This window comes from Panicum hallii, chromosome 8, assembly GCF_002211085.1.
Source record: "Panicum hallii strain FIL2 chromosome 8, PHallii_v3.1, whole genome shotgun sequence".
NCBI lineage: Eukaryota > Viridiplantae > Streptophyta > Magnoliopsida > Poales > Poaceae > Panicum > Panicum hallii.
In genome coordinates, this window is record NC_038049.1 from 37,896,497 (window position 1) to 37,908,561 (window position 12,065).

Below are 12,065 nucleotides of genomic sequence, written 5' to 3' on the forward strand. Positions count from 1 at the left end.
GTGACTTTGGATTTTTTTTTCCCAATGTTGCATCAAATGAATTTTGATGTTGGGATTACTTTTTTGCTAAGTCGCAGCTAGTGAGTATGGATGTCGCAACAAGTGATTTTGCATGTTGAGATTATTTAGTTTTCATGTTACGATCTGTCAATTTGGATGTTGCAGTGCTATTTTTCTCTCTTTTTTATACAATAAGTAGGGGATGATGAGCATATGCTTAATCCGGTGGTGGAAACTTGATTCTCTAGAGGAGATCAGCCATGTTTCAGCCAATTTTTCTTCAGAGCGTGTTTTGGGAAGGAGGCGTTCGTCAATGGATGGTTCACCTCGACCTCGTTCGTCCAAACGTCAACTACGATGCAATTGGGAGGTAGAGAGGAATCGGTCTTGTTGTGTGCAGCATCGGCAAATATTGTGACGGGAATTTTCCCGATCCGCAAACATTGCAGCGGGTCTGCATGTCCAGCGGATCAGATGACGCGGTTCAGATCGAATGCAGTGTCCGATGCCAACATTCGGATCGGATGTCCGGACGCTAGCAACTCTAATAGAGATAATGGTCAATTTAAGCATCTTTTATGCTTCATTCATACTACGCGTACAGTTATAAAGAGGGGGTACCATCCGGTCACTAAGTACATAATCCTTCAATAGTTCCGGTTGGAAACTAGTTTTAGTCCCGATTTTCTAACTGTGACTAGCTATCCGGGACTAATGTGCCTGGTATTTTTTATCCCGACGGCTATGCATCCAAGACTAACATATTTTTTACGAATAAAAAAAATCGGCTCGCCGGCTCCGGTCACGCAGGCCAGCTTCTCCAATTCCAAAAATTTCTCAAAATTGCAATCATAGAATCAATTACAATCATAAATCAATCGTTCACAAAATCAATGGCATCATAAACGAACCATTCACAACTCAGTTCCGGCCACATATACATATTTGAAAAAAAGTAAAAAAAAACAACAATCTCGGCACGCCGCCGCCCGCTGGGGTCAGGCCGAGCGGGGTCTGGCCGCGCTGCCCGCCGGGGCCTGGCCAAGTTGCCCGCGCTGCCGCACGTGCGCTGACGCCCGCCGGGGCCAGGCCGCGCCGCCTGACGGGCCCTCGGCCAGGCCGCTCGTGCTGCCACACACGCCGGTGCTCGCCGGGGCTAGGCCGCGCCGCCCCTACCGGCACCCGCCGTGGCCACGCCGAGCTGCCTCCGCTGGGCCCTAGCTGCCACAAGCTCAAGCCGCCGCCGCTCGCCGAGATCCACGCCGGCGGCACCAGAAGAAAAGAGAGAAAGAGGACTAGGAGAGAAGGAAGAGGATAAGGAAGGAGAGGATGGGGACTATAGGTGAGAACCAGACGAGGGACATAGATATGTAGATAGAGATACGGTGGTTGGTTCCATCTGGGACTAATGCACTCCTTGTAGTTCCGGTTGGAGCCACCCACGGGACAAATTTTATCCCAGTGGATAGCTCCAACCAGGACTAAAAGGAGTGCATTGTATCCTGGATAGAGCTACCAACCGGGATAAAAGTGCTTTCTCCTATCTGTTGGATCCAGGACTAATGTACATATTAATCCCAGGTCCAAAACTAGCCGGGACAAATATGCTGGACGAATGAGCTATTCTATGTCAGTGGGTACCGGATAACGCATTAACGTCCGCATACTTTTCACACAAAACGGAGGTCATTTAAATTTAATTTCCACGAGCACGTGTGTAGACCAATGTCAAGTAACGACTAAATCAAACCTACAATAAGAGAGTAAGCGCTAGGAGCACAACATCAAGACATGCAGTGCTCGGTACGGTCAGCTCGTTGTGAATGCTGAATTTCAAAAAGGATCCTGAAGCAAAAAAAATTGGGATCTTATTATTAACTACTCTTACCGTTCCAAGCTATAGGTCATTAGATACATGGTTTAGATATAGTGTTTATCTAGGAGCAGAGTAAAAATTATATACCTATAGAATGAAAAACAACCTATAATTTGGAATGGAGAGAGCACCATATCACCAGTAAAGATACGTTGATATCTCATACAACAAAGTCAACGCTTAAAATAGCTAGCTTTTCTTGTTTCAACATTGAGTAAATTGCACTCCAGGTCCCCAAACTTGTCCCAAGGTTTCACCTAGGTCCCTAAACTCTCAAATCATCCATCTAGATCCGTAAATAATGTTAAGTGGTTCATCGGCCATCCAAAACCCGCCAGCGCAGCACCCTTTGCCGACGTGGCATGCCACGCGGGACCGGCCCTCTGGTGATTTTGCAAAAAGGTCCCTAACCTTTAGTTTTGGTCAAACACTGGTCCTCGGAGTCTCCTCAACTTCCTCGGCTGGGAGGGAGGAGAGGCGACTGGTGGCGCCGGGGCTCCATGGCAAGGTGGAGGGGATTCGATGGCGAGGGCGATGGGGTTCGGCGGCGAGGAGCACGCAAGGGGGACTGGAGCTCCGCGAAGCATCGGACATTGGAGGCGGCGAGGAGCTCCATGGCTCCGATTTTCACCGCGCTAAAGGGGAACCATCCCCTGACTACGGTGAGTTCCTTTGCCGTGGTAGAATCTAGGGTTTGGTAGGATTGCGGTAGGTTTGCTAAATCCAGTTCCGAATTTGATTGCATTTGTATTCTGCTTGAGTTCTTGTGATGTGATTAATGTACGCCATGGTTGTTGTAGGCCTTGAGTCAACAGAGTTCTCAATAAAGGTCCATCATTCTAGTTTTTTCTGTGGAGTTGGGGTTAACCGAACGTATGTAGATGCAATTGTTTATTAGTTTGATCGTTGTGATGGAGAAAGTTGGTCCTTTTGCTGGATTGAAGAATATATTGGGATGTTAGGATATGTGGTGATTGCATCCAACCTTAGAATCTATTGGTTACTGCCTGGAATATCTCTGGCTAATGGCTTGAGGATTGTAAGCTCAGATGAAGAAACAATAGTGATGAAGCAGATAACTCATAAGATTAAAAACTTTATCCTGTATTTTGATCACCACAATCAAGTTGCCAAGAAATTTAATGACATTGTGTTGGACCCAATTGTTGTGCTGCCCAAGGTGAGGAGTCCTAAAAAGGTTAATTATGTAGATAAGAAAGGGGGTGAGAAACTGCCAGAATTTTACAGCAACATCAAGTGCAGTAAGGATGACCAAGTTTCAGAAGATGAGCCTGAAAGTGATGAGGAAGACTCTGACTTTGTGGATAGTGAATATGATATAGAAGATGATGATATTGACATCTTTGTTGACAATGTGGTGGATGGGGAGTACATTGATTAGGGTGCAGGAAAGGGGAAGAAAAAAGTCAATGATGATGATTCAATAATGTATGATGCTGATAATGATTATGCTTCAATAGATGATGACTTGGAGTTACCAGAAACAGCCGAAAGGAAAGATTTCAAGTTCAAAATCTTTAAGGCAGAAGACATGGCCAATCCAGTTTTTATGGTGGGGATGTTATTTCCTTCTGTTGAGATGTTGAGAAAAGCTATCACAGAATACAGTTTGAAGGAAAGAGTAGAAATAAAGTTGCCAAGAAATGATAGGAGGAGGGTTACATGGAACATGTATGCATTCTTTGACAGCAGGGCCAAAGCTTTCATGGTGAAGATCTACTGTGGCACTCATAACTGTCAGAAAGAGTGGGTTCTCAAGAGATGCACTGCTACATGGCTGCAGAGAAGTATTTGGTGACCTTTAGAGCTGATGAGAAGATGAGCTTGACAAATTTTGCCAAGACTGTGCAGAAAGACTAAATTTGACTCCTACAAGGACCAAGCTTTGGAGAGCTAGGAGGTTGGCACTAAAGAAAATATATGGTGATGAGGTAGAACAGTACAATAAACTATGGGATTATGGTGCTGAGTTGAGGAGGAGCAATCCTGGAACCACTTTTCCCCTAAACCTGAGTGAAGGACATTTCAGCACATGTTACATGTCCTTAGATGCATGCAAGAGGGGGTTTCTAAGTGCTTGTAGGCCATTCATTTGCTTGGATGGATGCCACATAAAGACCAAGTTCGGTGGGCAGATCCTTACTGCTATTGGAATGGACCCAAATGATTGCTTATACCCAATAGAAATTATTGTGGTTGAGGTGGAATGTCTGGCAACCTAGAAATGGTTCTTGAAGCCACTAAAGGACGATCCAGGCATAGATAACATATACCCCTGGACATTCATGACAGACAAACAAAAGGTAAAAGATCCTATTGCAGTTCATACTGCACTAATGCTTAGTTATTGTGTACTCTTGTTATTCAGGTACACTAATGTGTATTCTAATACCTACTGCAGGGTCTAATTCCTGCTGTGCAGCAAGTATTTCCAGAGGCTGAGCATAGATTTTGTGTGAGGCACCTTTACCAAAACTTCCAGATGCACTTCAAAGGAGAGAATCTGAAGAACCAGCTTTGGGTCTATGCAAGAACTAGTTCGGTAAGAAAGTGGAACATGAATATGGAAGCCATGAAAAGTCTAGATGAAGATGCCTATGAATGATTAGAACAGATGCCACCTAATACTTGGGTGAGGGCTTTCTTCAGTGACTATCCAAAGTGTGACATTCTATTGAACAACAATTGTGAAGTGTTTAACAAGTACATCTTAGAAGTCAGAGAGTTGCCAATCCTTAGTATGCTGCAGAGGATTAAGGGACAGCTCATAACCAGGCACTACAATAAAGAGAAAGAGATGCTTGAGCAGTGGAAAGCCTCTGGCAATGTGTGTCCCAAAATAAGGAAGAAATTGCTAAAGAATGCAGAGTATGCCAATACTTGCTATGCAGTTCCAGCTGGTAAAGGAAGGGAACAAGATGACAAGGCATAGACTGGTGATGCATTGTTCACACTGCAAGGAATACACTATTGGTTGTTCACTGAAAAAGAGAGATCTTAAGCCAAAGCAAATGCTGAAGAGGAAGGCACCACCACCACAAGCAAACAATGCTGAAGAACATGTGTTGATTCAGGTATTATCAAGCTGCTACCAATTTCTTTTTGTCCTATTATTCAAACTTATCTATAGGAAAGCATCTTTTTTAATGCTATAGGAAAAGCACAAGCTGTTGTACAATGATGCCAGACCAATTTAAAAACAAGTGCCTAACCTAATGGCAGCTCAGATGAGTGAAATGGTATGCTAACTGTTCTAACCCATCTAACCTTCAAATTATCTAACATATAAATGTCCATTTGTGCAGCCAAAGCCAACAAGCAGAGTTGGTGATAAAGTAGAACCGCCGCCTGATTGTGCCTTCATCTAGTCCAACCTACCTGCAGCAAGACCACTGCCACCAACCACAGCAACCAAAAGAAGGTAGAGCTAAGATGACCAAGAAGTCAGAAAGAATCCTGCACCAGAAAAGAAGGATAAGAAGCAAGCACCAGCAAAGAAGAAGCCAGCAGCAGCAAGGAAAAAGAATCCAGCACCAGGAAAGAAGGACTAGGCAGTTGTTCCCTAGTGCTTTTTAATAGCCAGGATGCATGCTTTTGTCCAGACATCTATGAAGCTTTTGTATAGCACAGAGTTCTCTTCTGTGTAGTTGACAAAGATATAGTAGGATATGCCAGCACCTAGTATTTTGTTGTAGAAACACTGGCAGATATGGTAGGATATGCCAACAACTAGTATTTTGTTGTCCAAACAGTGACAGATTGTAGTCAAGATCTGAAAAGAATGACAGATTGCATGGTACAATGAATGGATGGTTAATCCGCCTCAATGTGTGCTCTCACTTCATGACATAATGAATGACATTGCAAATGTCTTCCATTACTTGGAAATAGAGTTCATACATTGCACTGCATACATAGGTAGACACACTACTAAATCTAAATCTAGGATACATTTCAAATAGCTACCATTACTAGGATACAAGGATGATGAACTTGTTTCTTTCACTTCATGAGGTTCACAAACAAGGCAGCACCATCACAAACAGCATACAAACCTAACAAAACACAGAAATCTTTAGCAAATTCACTATTTCTTTCCCAACTCCACTTCCTTCCATTGGCAAGCCAATCCGAGCCATAGCACTGGCACCAGCTTCAGCTTCTGCTTGCATCCTACCACCACGACCAGAGAGGATGTCCTTCTGCTCAAGCACCTTCACGTCTTCCCAGTACCAAAAAAGGATAGCCTGAGCCATCCATCTACATCGACAAAATCAATCAGCACAGCATCAACCACAAACCCGCATTACCAAGGAAGGATCACTCACCCTGTAGAACGGGCAGCAAAAGAAGATTTGCCCTTTGCTCCACTCCTTGTGCTACCTCCGCTGAACAACTCTGCTCCCTCTACATTCTGTGCACCAGATGAGCAGGAGCTGAGCACCACTCACCGGATTGGAGCCCGACGCTGCCGATTCGCTATACATGGCACCAGGGGAGGAGGCGGCGAAGGCGTGAGTGGGGAGCCGGCGTCGGGAGGAGGGAGAGGAATAGAGGGAACTCTATCTGATTGGGATGCCGGCCAAATAAACTAATTTGGCCCCGCAAGGGCTCATATGCTAAATGGCCGGTCCCGTGTGGCATGCCACATCGGCAAAGGGTGCTGCGCTGGCGGGTTTTGGATGGCCGATGAACCACTTAACATTGTTTAGTGATCCAGATGGACGGTTTGAGAGTTTAGGGATCTAGGTGAAACCTTGGGATAAGTTTGGGGACCTGGAGTGCAATTTACTCTTAAGTATAACTAACTGTAAGAAACACAGCTAGAAAAATAGGCATTCGTCATGCACGTTAGTACTGGTTAACTTTTGGTCTGATACTAGAGTTGCCATGGAGCCATTTTAGTACCGGGTCGAAATTTGAAAGTCCCTAAAGCCATTTTAGTACCGGACCAAGACACCACCCGGTACTAAATATCACCCTTTAGTATCGGGTGGTGTTTTAGTCCGGTACTAAAATGGCGCGGCCATTTAGTACCGGTCAATAACACCATCCGGTATTAAAGGTTGACATTTAGTATCGGGTGGTGTCTTGGTCCGGTACTAAAATGGCGCGGCCATTTAGTACCGGTCAATAACACCATCCGGTATTAAAGGTTGACATTTAGTATCGGGTGGTGTCTTGATCCGGTACTAGACGGTCCTCCACGGGTTACTTCAAAAGGAAAGTATCTCCCACCCAATCACATGTGATGTGAAGGTGGGATGGTAAGAAAGCTATGCGCAAGGCTGAAAGTCGTGGGTTTGAATTCTTACGGCCACGCACGCGCATTTAGGCGTGAAAATTCACTTGTACGGGGCCTCCAGGCTATTCCTCAATTTTTTTCTTTATTTTTTGGGCGTAAAGCCATTTAGTTACCGACTGGTACTAAATAGCCTCTTCAGTACCGGATGTTTTGGCCGGTACTAAATGGCGTGACATTTAGCACTGAACTAATCGGTACCGGGCAGCCATCCGGTACTAAAAGAGGGTTGTTGGCTGGTACTAGAGGTAAGTTCTCTAGGTGTGAAAAGTAGATTAGAAGACTTTCATAAGCGATTCTAGTTCGGCCACTTTATTAATCGATGCATATATCGACTTGTATTTACAATATAAGTGAACTGTCAAGCTGATTTTTGTAATGGATGATTGGATCTGAAGTCCTTTTTCGTGAAAGGTTCAGGAACTTGTGTAGCCTTAAGGACCATAGAAGTTTTCACACGTTTTCCCTAATTCCCATCAGAAACGATACATACACAGCACGTTTCTTTGAAGACGTGCCGTACGTGCTGTCACGTTAAAAACGCCTTCTTCTATGCTTCATTCAGTTGAGTCGGGACGTGTGTCGCGGGAAAAAAATGGCACGTGATGAGCTTTATTTGTTATCCTTTTCACACGTGCAAGAAAGGCGTCGCAGTTTTGCCTTTTTATCACTTGCGTGATTTGTTTAACATGACATTGGGGATTGGGCCATGTATTTGGCTCTCTCCTATTCACTGAAAAGTTACTTTTAAGATTTGATCATTTCTTTATAGGCTACTATGGCCGGCATGGCAGGGCTTTCGGTACTTTTTATTTTTCCTGCAATTATTATCATTGACTTTACATAGAAGTTGATTGAAGTTTTGGGCAACATACATGCAAATAGAAACCACCCCTACAAGTCTCCAGACAATATCGTCAACTAGGATTTTTTTTATTACAAGATTGGTTCACGCACGCCATACTCTCACATCAACTCCAGCGATAGTCCTCAAATCAGATCTCTATTTTTGAGTAAGAGCTCCCTCTATTTTTTAAGGGCTAGTTTTTTAACCTTAACTCCAATAGTGGTCTCTAAATTTAACCTTCTTCTTTTAATCTAAAGGATGGGACCTATCTATCAGAGAGAGTTCTCTAAGGACCCTCCAGGAATAGAGGGTGGAGGAAGAGATTTGGAGACCTCCCTAAAATGGAGGCTTTAGTAGAGGATTCGCTAAGTGTGGTTTTTTTATTCTACCCTCCAAATTTAAGATGTGGGTTTATTTAGAGAGTCTGCTGGAGTTGCTCTCACACACGGGTTTATTTAGAGACACTGCTGGAGTTGCTCTCACACACGGGTTTATTTAGAGAGTTTGCTGAAGTTGCACACCACAGGGCACCTCCTATTACAAATAAACCCCCAAATGCGCTAGCGTTTGTGTAGCGAAACTAAGATTTAATACTAAAGTGGAGCCATATCATCGTGCCTCACTTCCCTGTTCTTCTCCCTTCGTGATTCGGTCATCGTTATCGTTGCCATCACACCCTAATCACACCCTAAGCTGCAGCAAATCACCGTTCCGTAACCGCTGCGAACATTCCCTCCTCCTAAACAGCCCCTCTAAGCTCAGCCGCCGGAGCCACTCAAACCCTAACCACCCCCACACGAGCCTAACCTGGTCAGCTGCGCGCATGCAATTAGCCATCATTTTACTCTTCCCCGTTTTAGCCGGAGCCATAGGAAAAGTATAAGAAACTAATAATGATGGCGCCTTCATTTGAAAAGTACATCCTAAAGGATCTGTGATGCTAAAATTTTTTTTGCACCCAGTAGGACTCAAACCCAAAATCTCTCACCTCCCGCATAGCTTTCTTACCACCCCACCTACACAGCATATGTGACTTTTGTTGTAACCCACGGAGAACCCTTTAGTCCCGATTGATAGCACCAACTAGGATCAGAGGACCCTTTGTCCTGGTTGGAGCTACGAACCGAGACTAAATGGTGACCCTTTAGTTCAGGTTGGTGTTACCAACCGGGACTACAAGTTTGGAACCACCAACCGCGACTAAAGATAGACTTTTAGTCCCGGTTAAAGATCCCTCCCGCCCCCTAGCCGTTGGACCTGGGACTAATGGCTATATTAGTTTGGGGTGTAACATCGGCCGGGACAAATATTAAAAATGAAAGATCTATTTTGTACTAGTGAAGAAAAGTATAAGAGACTAATAATGATGGCACCTTCATTTTGCAAAGTACCCTTACAATTTTCATTTTTCCTTATCTTTAGGATAATGTACTTCCTCTAATTCTTTTAAAAAACAAAATGATAATCAAGAGTTTCGATATATACTTCAGGGCCATATGGTGATTTTAAGTTTTAAAAAGAAGCTTAAGCTCCAAACCCTTTGTGGCACCTAAACATGGCTAGGTATAGATTACACTGGCATATTTAATGAAAAGGAAGCACGGGGCTTTTGCTTGGTTGGAATTTGGAAACCGAATGTTAGCATCTGTAGGCTGTAGTCTTGGTGGATTATGACGCCAGCGTTAGGAAATTTGTTTGCAATACTTCACTGTAAAGGAGCGGCTGTAGTCTATCTTCAGTCTTCGGCAATTTGACAGAGCAGCTAAAAAGCATGCAGGAAGGTGCAAGAAAAGATCGAAGCAGCTGCAGCTGAACGTATATACAGATAATGGAAGGGCCTTTTGCGGGGAAAAAAAGAAAGAAGGGAGGAAAGAACATCTCTGAAGAGCCATCTCGTCTAGTCACCTTCAGTTCATCCTCCATGGTGGTGCGTGAGCAGGACAGACCGAGATAAAGTCTAGCAGAAAACTTGAGCTGTAGCGTGGCTCTCATTCGTCAGACAGCTCATGGAATGGGAACAAAAGCATGCATGAAGTTGCTATGTACTTCGACCGGCAGTTCGGATTTTCAGTGTAGTGTTAGCGACTTGTTAATTGGACGTGTCACACTCACTGGCTCACACGTGGCACAGTACTACTGATAGATGCACACACGTGCAGCATTTTCTTTATCACCACCAGAAGTTTATGTTCTTAAATCATTTGGGAAAAAAATCATCTCTAGTCGTACAAATATTATTTCAGAATTTCGAGTGTGAACATCTCCGGGAGGATGTAGGAAAAAAATTTCTATAATAACTCACAAAAATTGTAGAAATATGAAAAAAAATGCAGGAGATATGATGTAATTCCATCAAACTCCCGTTTCTTCTTTGAACATATAGGAATGCAAAAGAGTCAAGCACGTACTACAACCCACACAGTTTAAAGGGCAGCTCCTATATCACACATATACAAATGAACCATTAAAGCACCAAGAAGTGTAAGCAAGGAGGAAGATGAGAAGAAGAGAGAAAAAGAAGAAGAAAAAGAGAAAGAAGAGGTGGAGATGGAGGAGAAAGAAGAAGCAAGCTCCCCCTAAATTTAATCCCTGCCTCCGCCACTGAGTGTAAATAGTAGGTACTGGATTTGAAAACTCTGGTGGATGGAGGCGTGCCGTCTCACTTTAACTCTCATCTCCACAACAATACATACAAGAATTTCATTAGAAAATTGTAAGTTTCTAATTTTGTAAAAGCAGTTCAGTCGCCGCAAGAATCAAGAGAGCTTGTGCATTTTAAACCGCACACTATATTAGATTTAGACCTTGATGTCCGTTTTGCTGCCCAAGTGCCACAAAGAGCCAAAGTTCAAAAAAAAAAGGCAGAAGCCCAGTGTCCTTTTCCTGTCCATATGCTGCAACATGGATCGATCCAAAGGGTAACGCTAAAGATCGAGAGCCGTGCACATCATGAGTTGAACGGGTCTACCGCGCGAAATTTCTCAACAAGTCTATCCTCTGCCTGACAATTTTTATTTGGCAGTCAAAGCATACATCAGGAGAGGACAAGAGAGGGCGCGGATTGATGAGTGGACAGACCGGCCGGAGGAAGCCGTCAAAAGAGCTGCCGTTTTGCCGAGCAGTGGCCAAGTTGCAGCAGGCACGAAGCCCTCATCCTCGTGTGCATGGCTTCCGTCTCCGCGTCGTCTTCTCCAGGGGCTAGCGCTGAAAATATGACCTCATCTCTCGGTCTCAGACGTGGTTGTTGGTTGCACAAGATTTTGCATTATATTTGTCATTGATAAAACTTGCCCTCTTAGAGTAACGTAGAGTCCCCATGCACACCAAACATACTCAAAATATGCAAACATTTGTTGCCAGGTGGTGCGACACGATTAAAAAAGCCGCTTTTGCCTCTACCGCGATTTTCTGACGCTCATCTGCCGCGGGCCATTTGACAGGACTATTTTGTTTTTGTTTTTGTTTTTTTTTTGCCAGACACAAACGGATCCTCAATGTTCACTTCTTGCTATGCATCTTGACGTACTTGTCCAGATGCATAGCAAGTACTCGTTCAGGTGCACAGTAAGAAGTACACTTATGTTCAAATACCCGTCCTGCATATCTAGAAATTGGGTGCACGCTTGTGCTTGTTAACATAGGTTATGAGGGTAATAAATATGGAAATTATCAAAGGGAGTACAATGTGCCTTTCTTGTCATGTTAATTCTCAACCGTCCAATTTACGGCCCAGGTTGATGAGGCTAAGAAGCCAGGAAGCAACCTTCATCTTTCAAACTGAGTGGGAATGAAGAACAGTAATATACCCTTCCAACAATATGATCCATGAATGATAGGACAGTGAAGGGATATAGGTCAACAACAGGGTAGTTTAACCTGCAACTCCTTTGCGGCTTGGTTAAAAATGGGGTTGAGGAAGGTGTCGAGAAGTTTCCTCCTCTTATTAAAATTACGGTGCAGATAAAATACTGTCTATCCATTTATTACTCCATTTCACTAAGCACTAGCATGACTACTGA